Raw genomic sequence first — 11,538 nt, forward strand, 5'->3', positions numbered from 1 at the left:
GGTGGATCACCTGGGGTCAGGAGTTCGAGACCAGCCTGACCAACATGGCAAAACCCTGTCTCTACTAAAAATACAAAAATTAGCCAGGTATGGTGGCGGGCACCTGTAGTCCCAGCTACTCAGGAGACTGAAGTAGGAGAATCACTTGAGCCTGGGAGGCGGAGATTGCAGTGAGCCAAGACATGCACAGAGGAAGAAGGCCACATGAAGATGAAGGCAGAGATTGGAGTGAGGCATCTACAAGCCAAGGAATGCCAAAGATCGCCAGCAACCACCAGAAGCTAGGACAGAATCATGGAACAGATTCTCCCCGACAGCCCTGAGAAGAAATTCACAACCCTGCCAACACCTTGATGGTGGATTTCTAGCCTCCAGAACTATGAGACTATACATTTCTACTGTTTATGCCATCCAGTTTGTGGTACTCTGTTAAGGCAACCCTGGCAAACCAACATAGTTCTCTTCCTTCAGAAACAGGTCCAGAGTGGTATAGTGGAGTCATTTGGAATGGAAATAAAAAAAAAAAAAAAAATCCTGGTAGTATGTGGAAGTTGTTTGTGGTGATGGAATAGCTCTGTGTGTTGATTGCAGTGGTGGTTACACAAACCTATACATGGAACAAAAGTGCACAGAACTATACACACACATTCCAAGGAGTGCAGGTTTAAAAAATGGTGAAAACTGCATAAGGTCTATCTCTAGTTAACAGAAATATGCTAATGTCAACCTCTTGGCTTTGATATTATACTACAGCTGTACAAGATGTCACCTCATACTGGGCAGGGTGGCTCACGCCGGTAATCCTAACACTTTGGGAGGCAGAGGTGGGCAGATTACCTGAGCCCAGGAGTTCAAGACCAACTAGGGACACATACTGAGATCCCATATGTATAAAATATTTAAAAATTAGCTGGGCATGGTGGCATGTGCCTGTAGTCCCAGCTACTCAGGAGGCTGAAGTGGGAGGATGGCTTGAACCAGGAGGTTAAGGCTGCAGTGAGCTGTGATCACACCATCACCCTCCAGCCTGGGTGACAGAATGAGACTCTGGTTTAAAAAAAAATTTTTTTTTAATTAATAAAAAATAAAACGTCACCTTTGGGGGAAGCTGGCTGAGAGTACACAGAATTGTCTTACTGTTTTTGCGAATTCTTGAGTCTGAAATTATTTCAAAATACAAAGTTTTGAAAAAAATTAATAAACAGCAACACTCCCGACCAAAGCAGTCTTCCTGAGTATTTTTGCACCACTCGTATGCAAGCTGCCCACCAACGGAGACACCAGCCCTGAAGTTGGCTAGCTCACAGCTACAGTCAGTGAAATTCTGAAACTGCATAATGCTAAGCACAATGTGACTATCAGGAACAAGTGTTGCATTTTGGCCAGGCGCAGTGGCTCAGGCCTATAATCCCAGCACTTCGGGAGGCCAAGGCCGGTGGATCACTTGAGGTCAGGAGCTTGAGATCAGCCCTGGCCAACATGGTGAAACCCTGTCTCTACTAAAAATACAAATTTAGCTGGGCATGGTGTCATGCATCTGCAATCCCAGCTACTCGGGAGGCTGAGGCAGGATAATTGCTTGAACCCGGGAGGCGGAGGTTGCAGTGAGCCGAGATCACGCCACCTCACTCCACCCTGGGCAACAGAGCAAGACTCCATCTAAAAAAAAACTGAAAAGAGGACAAGAACAGAAAGGTAAGAAACATTATGCTGCATTTTTTTCAGAACATTGTCACAACTTCATCCAGACGTACATTTAGTAAGAAAATTAGCCTGTGACTACAATTTTTATTTGTAGAAAATCAGTGTTTTCCATATCCTATTAGATACAAGCTAAGCAATTTTTAAAAAAAAAAAAAAACTGATTTGAAGGGAAGTCACATTATTGTCATGCCTGGAGCACTTTCATGTCTCTAAACCCAGCTCTACAGGTAAGACTTTCAAAGCAACATGTCTTTAATAAAACAAATTGAATGTGGTGCAAAGGCAAGTGAGGGTCAAACTGCAGAGAGAGCCCAATTCCTCTTGGCTCTGTCACCCCGCCACTATCTCCTACCTCCTCTTTGCTTGCTGGCTTTCTCCTTTTCCCACCCCTCTATTTTCCTATTCATAGTGTCATGGAGAAATGCTTGCAAAGGGTCAATTCCGCCCAGCGTGGTTCTAGTGGAGATACGAATCACCATCAGCAGCAACTATAAGAAGTGGCTAAAAATTACAGGATGCTTTTCTTAAAGGGAGTTACAGAAATAGAATATGTCACAACCATCCTGAAGATTCAGAATTGATCAACCCTTGAAGGGAATGAAGCCCCAACTCCTGGGGCTGTGTCTTTGGTCAAAGGTAACCATTATCCCGGGACGATTAACCCCAGTGTCTCCACTGAAAACAGGTTCCTCTCTGTTTGTCAGATGGAAAAATGAAATTCTTCCATTTCCAAAGAAGGTAATTATTATGAATACTTTTATCCAACAAAATGATTTTCTGTCTCACCTCCTGGGTCTGGAGGCTGCACGGACTGCCTCATGGGGTAGACGTTTCAGTGGGAGAAACCTTTCATCTGTACTCTGTTGCTTTCAGGTTTGGTGCTTTGTTTCTTGGGAGCCTTTAATGAAAACAGGTTCATTGGGATTTTAACATAATTTTTTTTTCCTTCTGAATAAATTTATCAAGCAATTCTCCTGCCTTAGCCTCCCGAGTAGCTGGGACTACAGGCACATGCCACCAGACCTGGCTAATTTTTGTATTTTTAGTAGAGACAGCGTTTTACCTTATTGGTCAGGCTGGTCTTGAACTCCTAACCTCAGGCGATCCACCCACCTCAGCCTCCCAAAGTGCTGGGATCATAGGCGTGAACCACTGCACCTGGCTAGTATTTATTCTTAAAGGGATAAGAGAGAAACTTTTGAGACTTTCTGGAAAAGCTTGAGTTCAGTTCCACCATTCTACCTTGATTTCTCTTTGAGAAGGGAGACTTAAAGCAGCCACAACCTGATGGCTTCTTAGATGTGGGTGCCATGATTCTCTTTGGCTTATGTGCCTTTGGGTATTGCGATTTATCTTCACATCCCCTGACATAGCTGTCTCATTAGTTGGAACATAGAAGTAACACTCTTTCTTTGTAGGCAGATCTGGCCCAGACTCAAACTTGGTAGTAGCCTTTGTATCCTGCATGAGGACGTTGGTGATAAGAAAAGATGCAATTCAGAATGTCATTTGTGCACATTGTAGTTGAAAACAGCTCCAAGTGGGCCTTACTGGTGTTGGGTCAACTGTACTCCCTGTGCCTCTCTTTAGTTTTACAGAAGTTGAACCCTCTGTGTTGGGTTCTCCTTCCCTCTGTTATTTAAATTACATTTGATTCTTCCTTCCATCTTCATTTTACAACTGCTCCTTCCCTTAAGTAATCTACCTCCTACCTTCTCTTCACTGCATCTTATGCCTCCATCTAAGGAAAGCAGGAACTATGACATGCAGTACTGTAGGTTGTGTTCTGAAAGGACCCAGTCCTGGAACAGATATGAGACCTCTCTTATGCTTGATGTTAGAAAGCCATTGTCCCTGGGGCTTTCACCAGGGACCAATGGAACAAGTGCAGATGACTCTGGCCAGGGCCCCTTCTGTGATACCATCCATTCTGGTCTGGAAGTCAAAACAACTCAGGAGGTTATAAAGATAGCCCAAAATTGGCTTCTCTGGGATCAAAGTAAAAATGAAAAAAGCCCAAACTAAGCAAAACAGTCCTTGCTTTTGGTAGTAGACAGAAGCAGAAAGCTTGGATTTGTGCCTCATTCAAGGAAACTGGCACTCACCTGGCTGAGTCAAATACTAAATATGATCCCTCTGCCCACTCCCCAGTCTCCTAGTAGCACTTGTACTTATTCAATAGAAGAAGAAATTTCAAGGCTTAATTAGTGCAAATGAAGAAGTGTTAACAGTGGTTAATGTACCCAACCAACAATAAATATTTTATTAAACATACTTCACACAGATGCAGTTTCTATTACCTACTATAGTTAAGACTACTATCTAGCATTAGTAAGTGTAGGACTGCAGAGGTAGTTAAATAACAGATATTACTTTTACTCTGTTTTTAGCCAAAGCTTATGATATTCATTCATTCAACAAACATGCATTGAGCACCTACCAAGTGCTAGGTACTGTGTTACATACTGGGAATAAGCACTGAAAAGACAGATCCGTGTTGTCCTGGAGTGATACGTGCTGTTGACCATGAAAACTGGTTAGTGTAAGTAAGATTAAAAAAAGGAAAAGGTAAATTTTGAAAAGAAAAACCCTCACTGCCTTTCAATTTTAAAATAGCCTTCTGAGACCATGGGGTCCAGTGGTCAAGTGGTCATCCATTCTGTGCAAACAACTTTAACCTCACTCATCTTTTTGAAACACTCTTTTTCACTGGTCAGTTGAAGGCCAGGCTTGAAGAGCTTTTTTGTTTTTTTATTTTTCTGGTTGCCTCATTCTGTCTTTTAAACCATGACAGAAAAGGATGAATAGCCAGGAGAACGCAGAGCCTGACAACTCAATTCCATCACCCAGAGTCCTTACTGAGCTGCCACCTGGACAGAGCCCAGTGCTAGATGCTCTTGCTAATAATATGTGTTTGTGTCTTCTCCCTGCAGGACCTTGGCACACACAAGACTTGACAGGAAACTGCTCCAGAGCCCATGGTGGGTGTGGGATTAGGGCCTGAGATGAGACTTCACGTGTGAATCTTTGTGGGGAGTAAGGAAAAAGAAGGAAAATATGACTCTAAGGTTAATTACTTCCCAGGGAGCTCACACTTTGAGCAACATTGTAGGGAAGGGCTGGCTGGTGACTGTGTGAAGGTTAATGGCACTATTATATACTCAAAGAGTCTATATTGTTCTATGACAATTAACAATAAAGAGATGGACTTCTTTTTAACAATAACATAATTGACTATAACCACTCTTCTGGTGCACAGAGACAGGGCAGTAAAAACGGGGGCATTATTAGAAGACGCAAACGCACACGCATACACACCAAGTACTTTGCAAGGAGACTCTCTCCACTATCTTTGGCTTCTCAGATGATCCTGGCATCAGTTAAAATTGGGAGAGCTTAATTATTCTTTTGGTTATTGGGTGATATGGTTTGACTCTGTGTCCCCACCCAGATCTCATGTTAAATTGTAATTCCCAATGTTGTGAGAGGGGCCTGCTGGTAGGTGATTTGATAATGGGAGTGGATTTCCCCTTTGCTGTTCTCATGATAGTGAGTGAGCTCTCATGAGATCTGGTTCTTTGAAAATGTGTCATGCTTCCCCCTTTGCTCTCTCTCTCCTGCTGCCATGTGAAGACATCCTTGCTTCCCCTTCACCTTCCACTGTGATTATAAATTTCCTGAGGCCTCCCCAGCCATGCTACCTGGACAGCCTGAAGAACTGTGAGTCAGTTAAATCTCTTTTCTTTATAAACTACCCAGTCTCGGGTAGTTCTTTACAGCAATGTGAGAATGGACTAATGCATTGGGTGAAACTCATTTGAAGATACCAAAATGCTAAAGCTTAGCATGGAGAGAGTTTTAAGGTTTCCTTAGAGTGAGACTTTTAAGGCAATGTATGTTTCTCTATTGGACCCACTGGGAAAAGGTCAACCAGGCACACTTGAAAACTGTGTCTGTCTTACTCTGTCCCTAGCCTGCAGCATGTGCTCTGTGAATACCTGCTAAATGAAGACTCTTCAAATCCCAGAAAGGTGGGCAAGGCTGCCTCTCCATCACCCTGGGGGCAAGACAAGAGCAGAGACAAGAAACTGACTATTGCTCGAAGCCTCAGTTTTCTTTCCTTTAAAATGAGGCTATTACCCCAGTTTTGAGAATTACATGGAACGATAACTGAAAATTTGTTTAATTATTAAAGGGATTATAGATGTAAGAAATTATTTTTAGTTTAAATAGTTTAAACACCTGTTTAAATGTTTCACCTTATTAAGGGTAAGAGTATAATGCTTTAAAAGGAGATGTTCTCAGTCTAGAATATATGTATTATACAAGTGACTCTTAGTTCACCCAGGTCATGTAAATGGGGTTTACAGAGAAAAGCGCAGAAGAGTTTTCCATGTCACTATTGATTTCAGTTTGCCCAGGACTAAGAAGTTTCCCTGAGTGTTTTCATTGCTAAAACCAGAACAGAAGTGGGAAAACCAGGATGAGATTTTCACCTGTCCCTGTTCAACTCTCTTAATTCCATGAGCTCCAAGTTCAGTTTTCTTATTTCTAACAGAGTGTTAACAGAAAACCCTGTCTCTACTAAAAATACAAAATAAAGACAATATCCTTGAGTGATGTCAGATATTGAATGAGTGACAGAAAAGCTGTCCCTGTGGTCCTTGGTGAAATATTAGGGGTACCAAAGGAGCAGAAGAAAAAAATATTCTCTTTCATTCTGTTTCTTCTCCCAGCCTCCTGTTACTCATCTTTGAGAAGAGCTGTGAGTTGAACAATGCACACTCAACACTGGCCACCTGAAATCAGTCACTGTGCGACTCCCAGGCTTCTCCAACCACAGATATGCAAGAATAATGTTTTCAAAGTGTCAGTGGAGAGCGTAAGTTCTACTGAGCACAAACTTGGGAGGCAAGTAATCAAGGCATTTACCTGATGAATGAAGAGGGGGAAGAAGGCATTACCATGTCAAATATATCCAGCACATTCCCATTAAGCCATGGAACTTGCAGTTATTAATCACCAAAATAAATGTACCTTGCCCTTAGGTGAGTGCAGCCTTGAACAAAAGAAACCACCAATACAGCTCTTTTTTTCATCAAATTATCGAAAATGAAATGAATTTTGAAAGAATATCCTAGGTGAATTAGACATTCAACTATTTAACAAGAGGTTTTGCTGGGACTCTCATTTATTATTTTGAGAAGTTCAGTCAGTTCCTGCCAATAATTCAGTAGCGTTTACATCTCCATTATTTCACAGGCAGGAGATTCCGTGGCTAATGGCCAGTCCCTATTGTATCTCGAGTTTGGCATTGGAAATGGTTATAAGAGCTTCCCACTGAGCCAAGAGTCAAGTTAGAGATCTCCTGTGCAGAAAGGGGTGGGCATTCCATTATTCTGCAATATAGCAGAGTAAAATAAGTAGGATTTCATTTAGGCTGTGTGGTTTTTGTTTTTTAGATTAGGTTAAATGGCCAAGATGCTAAAAGCCTTCCTGTCTTGTACAAATCGAGTGCTTCTGTCTGCTGGTTCTGACCATTCTGGCTGCATATTCTGAAAAGCTCTTGATAAGCGTCTTAAGTGTAGACAGACATCTCATGTGTCTTGCTAAGCACAGGCACATTTTCATATCGAAAAGGTGCTGCACTTTTTGAAAGTCTCCCTCTTCCTTCAGGGGTACTTTATAAGCAATACAGAGAATTTTAAATTAAACTCTAAATTCAAGATTCAAACATTAGTCCCCAGTTTTAGGGGAAAAAATTGTTTATAGGACAAGCCAGAACATCAATATTTCAAAGTATACCCACCAGAAAGATACCTGTTCTCAGAGAAAGCTCATTTCACAGTTTAAAGAAAACAAAGAAAAGAAAAGGCACAAAATGAAAAAAGAAAAAGCAGTCTGGGTCTACTGTCCATCCGTCCACCCATCTGCAATCTGGCCTTGCCCTCCCTGGACCATCCTCCTCTCCCTTCAAGCCCGGAGGGAAGGTCCCTCTGGCAACAGAATATCCTCTTCCACCCACTGGCTGATGCTCAAAATTCTACTATTAGGACATAATCCCTTTAGTTTCAGCTTTGATCACTGTTAAAATGCAAATACCTCTGGGTGGGGTAATACTTAAACTGTTATCAGCCCTTTACAGTCCACCAAGGAGGAAGGAGCTGGGCAAATTTCACTAAGCATTGGAGGGTAGATCTGGAGGCCGAAAAGCCACAGAGGGTGACGTGTGGGCATCCAAGGAAGATCCAAGGGCCAGAAAACAAACCGCTTCTCCCATGTGCCAAATCATGGCCAGACCTGAAAATAGGAATCTTATTTTGTCTGAATGGGACAGCATACATTTATGTAGAAATTCGTCCACCTAAGAATCTAAGAAAAGCAGTAGCTGAACAATGGGACAAGCTATCATTCTACTGAAAGATAATTCAAATGTTGGGGCTCGTTCTGCAATAAAACATAATGGCTAATCCTCAGGGTTCAGCCTTTCTGTTCTAACTTTAACTAAGGAAAAAAGTTTAGCCTTGTTAAAGCTATTATCTGTTCCTAAATTGCATAGTATATAAAATGTAAATGTGATCACACCACTCTTAAATTATTATAACAATACGCCATTCTGTTTTCTTCCCCTTGACATTTACAAAATTCATTTGGAAGAGTGGGATCTACCTCACAGAGATTAGTGATAAATCATGTATTTTTAATGAATATCAATAGGAGAAACCCCATGACATAGCCCACCATCTAATTTGATTAAACTGTGCTTAAGGCAACACTACCTCTCTGGCTAGGGAATAGCTCCATAATGACTTTGTGAGCATTATTGCAGGCTGTTTTAATGATTTAATGAACTGCCTCTATATTTAGTTCAATAGCCTTAAAATGATTAGTGTTTAAGAAAAATTAGCTCACTTTGATTTGATTCTATTTGATGGTAAGTTTAAATAACCTAACCCTTCAAAACACAGTGGAAAAAAAATCCTACAATCCCAGCCAGCTAACTGCTAGAAAACATTATGACCATCATTAATAACCATTCATTTATGTTTAGCTACAGTATCCAGCCTGACATGCTCATCCGAGGAGCTAGGCTGTAGCAACAAGGGCTAATGCTGCATTTCATCTTCCCTCTCTACGACTGGGAAGGGGAGGGAGTGGAGAGGAGAGGAGATGGGAGAAGCAAGACAGAGCCTTCGATTTAATATGTTGGGCTATAAGGAATTTTCTCTAGTTCAGGTCTAAAGTGGGCATCTGTCTACACTTGGGAGAAGTTCTGGGTTTCTAAAAGAGAAGGAGGGGAAAATTGGTGTGAGGTTTTGAGCCAACCTCTCCTGCTGTGATGCAGGCAGTCAGCATTGTTAGGTTTGAGCAGTGTGGTCAGGAAGCTCCCTGGGACACCCGGTTGGGAGTCAGGGAGGCTTTCTGCAAAAACACTGAGGCAGATGGCTTTTCACCAGGGAAAGCGATCTAAGAGTTGGTATGATACCGCAGGGACCAAAGCCAGCTCCTTATTCCAAAAGAAAGAAAGTCACAGCACACACACAGAAGTCCATTCTGCAATATTCTCATGGGTGACCGCTGCTTGTCCACACCCCAAAACGTGGAAAAGAATTGCACATTGGGGACCCCAGTACTGCGCTTCATCTGAAACCATCTAGGCCAGTCATCTTCTGTGAAGACCACAATGTTAGGAAACCATTATCAGAAGAAGGAGACAAACTGGGAAGTCTGTTTAACTTTGAACTTTAGAATAACAATAGGTAACATTTATTAAGCACTTACCAAATGCCAGGCACTGTTTACTCTTTACATAAACCCAAGAGTTAGATACAATGATTATCCCCATTTTTGGCAGAGAAGCCAGAGGTCAGAAAGACTAAGCAGCTTGCCTAAGGCACACAGCAGAGTGTAGGGAGGGGACAGGCTTGCACCCAAGTCTGCTTGACTTCTGGTTCTTACCTACTCCGTCCCATTGTCTTTCATTTTGCCATCTGTGCCATGTGATGTGCTGAGTATATTCTGAGTTAGAAACAGGGATAGACTTAAAGAAAATGGATGTTAGAGGAAGGTTGGTGAGTATCCAATGAATAATTCACTAAATGAGGCCACTCACCCCAGCCTTCATTATTCAGAGCTGTCGCTGTGGATTCTTGGGCCTTGGGGGCAAGAATGCAATCCACTAACCATTACTACTCCTTGTCTTTGGGAAGGGAGAGGAAATATTTCTAGATGAGCCATTGTCATCTAATGAAAAAGCCCTGTATTTCTTGGCATGTATTGGGTACTCCCAAGACACCTTCCTCTTCTCTCTCTCTCTCTCTCTCTGTTAAGGTCCACCCTTCCTCCACTCTCCTAATCTGCCTCTTCCCACACTCAGATGTGTGCACACAGATCCACACAATGTGCTCACACATGCAACACAGGTGCACATGCACACATGCACAGGCATACCATTTAGTCCCATTTCATGGACATTTACTGAGTCCATAGTGTGGGGCAGGTACTGTGCTGATATGGTTTGGCTCTGTGTCCCCACCCAAATCTCATCTTGAATTGTACCCCCATAATTCCCACATGTTGTGAGAGGGACTTGGTGGGAGATAATTGAATCATGGGGGCAGTTTCCCCTATACTGTTCTCGTGGTGTGAATAAGTCTCATGAGATCTAATGGTTTTACCAGGGGTTTCCACTTTTGCATCTTCCTCATTCTCTCTTTGCCTGCTGCCATCCATGTAAGATGGAACTTGCTCTTCCTTGCCTTCTGCCATAATTATGAGGCTTCCCTAGCCATGTGGAACTATGAGTCCAATTAAACCTCTTTCTTTTGTAAATTGCCCAGTCTCGGACAATTATGTCTTTATCAGTAGCGTGAAAACGGACTAATACATATGCCAACATGGGAAACAGAGATGAATGAAAAAGGGTCTGTGCCCATGGCTCTGTACTTGAAGGAGGGCTCGGTCTTCTAGGGAGGAGGGAGTGGTTCAGTAATCATGCCCACCATCTCATGGCTGTAACTCTCTTGGCCTAATCCCAGACAACCCAACACTTTTTCAGAGTCCTTTTTGCAAGTGTGTCAACCTCCCTCCTTTCTTTCTTTCTTCCTCTCTTTCTTCCTCTCTTTCTTCCTAACTCTTTCTTTCTCTCTTTCTCTTTTTCTCTCTTTCTTTCTCTCTTTCTCTCCTTCTCTCCTTCTCTCCTTCTCTCCTTCTCTCCTTCTCTCCTTCTCTCCTTCTCTCCTTCTCTCCTTCTCTCCTTCTCTCCTTCTCTCCTTCTCTCCTTCTCTCCTTCTCTCCTTCTCTCTTTCTCTCTTTCTCTCTTTCTCTCTTTCTCTCTTTCTCTCTTTCTTTCTTTCTTTCTTTCTTTCTTTCTTTCTATGACAGGGTCTCACTCTGTTGCCCAGGCTGGAGTGCAGTGGTGTGATCTTGGCTCACTGCAACCTCTGCCTCTCAAGCTCAAGGGATCCTACCACCTTAGCCTCCTGAGTAGCTGTGACTACAGGGACCACCAGCATGCCCGGCTAATTATTTTTTGTATTTTTTTGTAGCAACAGGGTTTCGCCTTGTTGCCCAGGCTGGAACCTCCCTTCTGATATCACCTTCCCCAGTGACTCAGAGCCACCCTTTGTCTTTCTCACCTTACTTCAGACTTTTATCTTCCTTCCCCATCCCCTCACCAAAAACAAAAGAAAACAAAACAAAGTCCTGAACCCACAACTCATTTTCATGAGGCCAATTATTCTGACACACTCATCCTAGACGCATAAATAACTGAGAATAACTTTAGTAGCTTTTCTCCTCCCAGAGAGGCTATGAGCAACTATTTTGTACTAT

This window comes from Chlorocebus sabaeus, chromosome 14, assembly GCF_047675955.1.
Source record: "Chlorocebus sabaeus isolate Y175 chromosome 14, mChlSab1.0.hap1, whole genome shotgun sequence".
In the NCBI taxonomy this organism is placed as follows: Eukaryota; Metazoa; Chordata; class Mammalia; order Primates; family Cercopithecidae; genus Chlorocebus; species Chlorocebus sabaeus.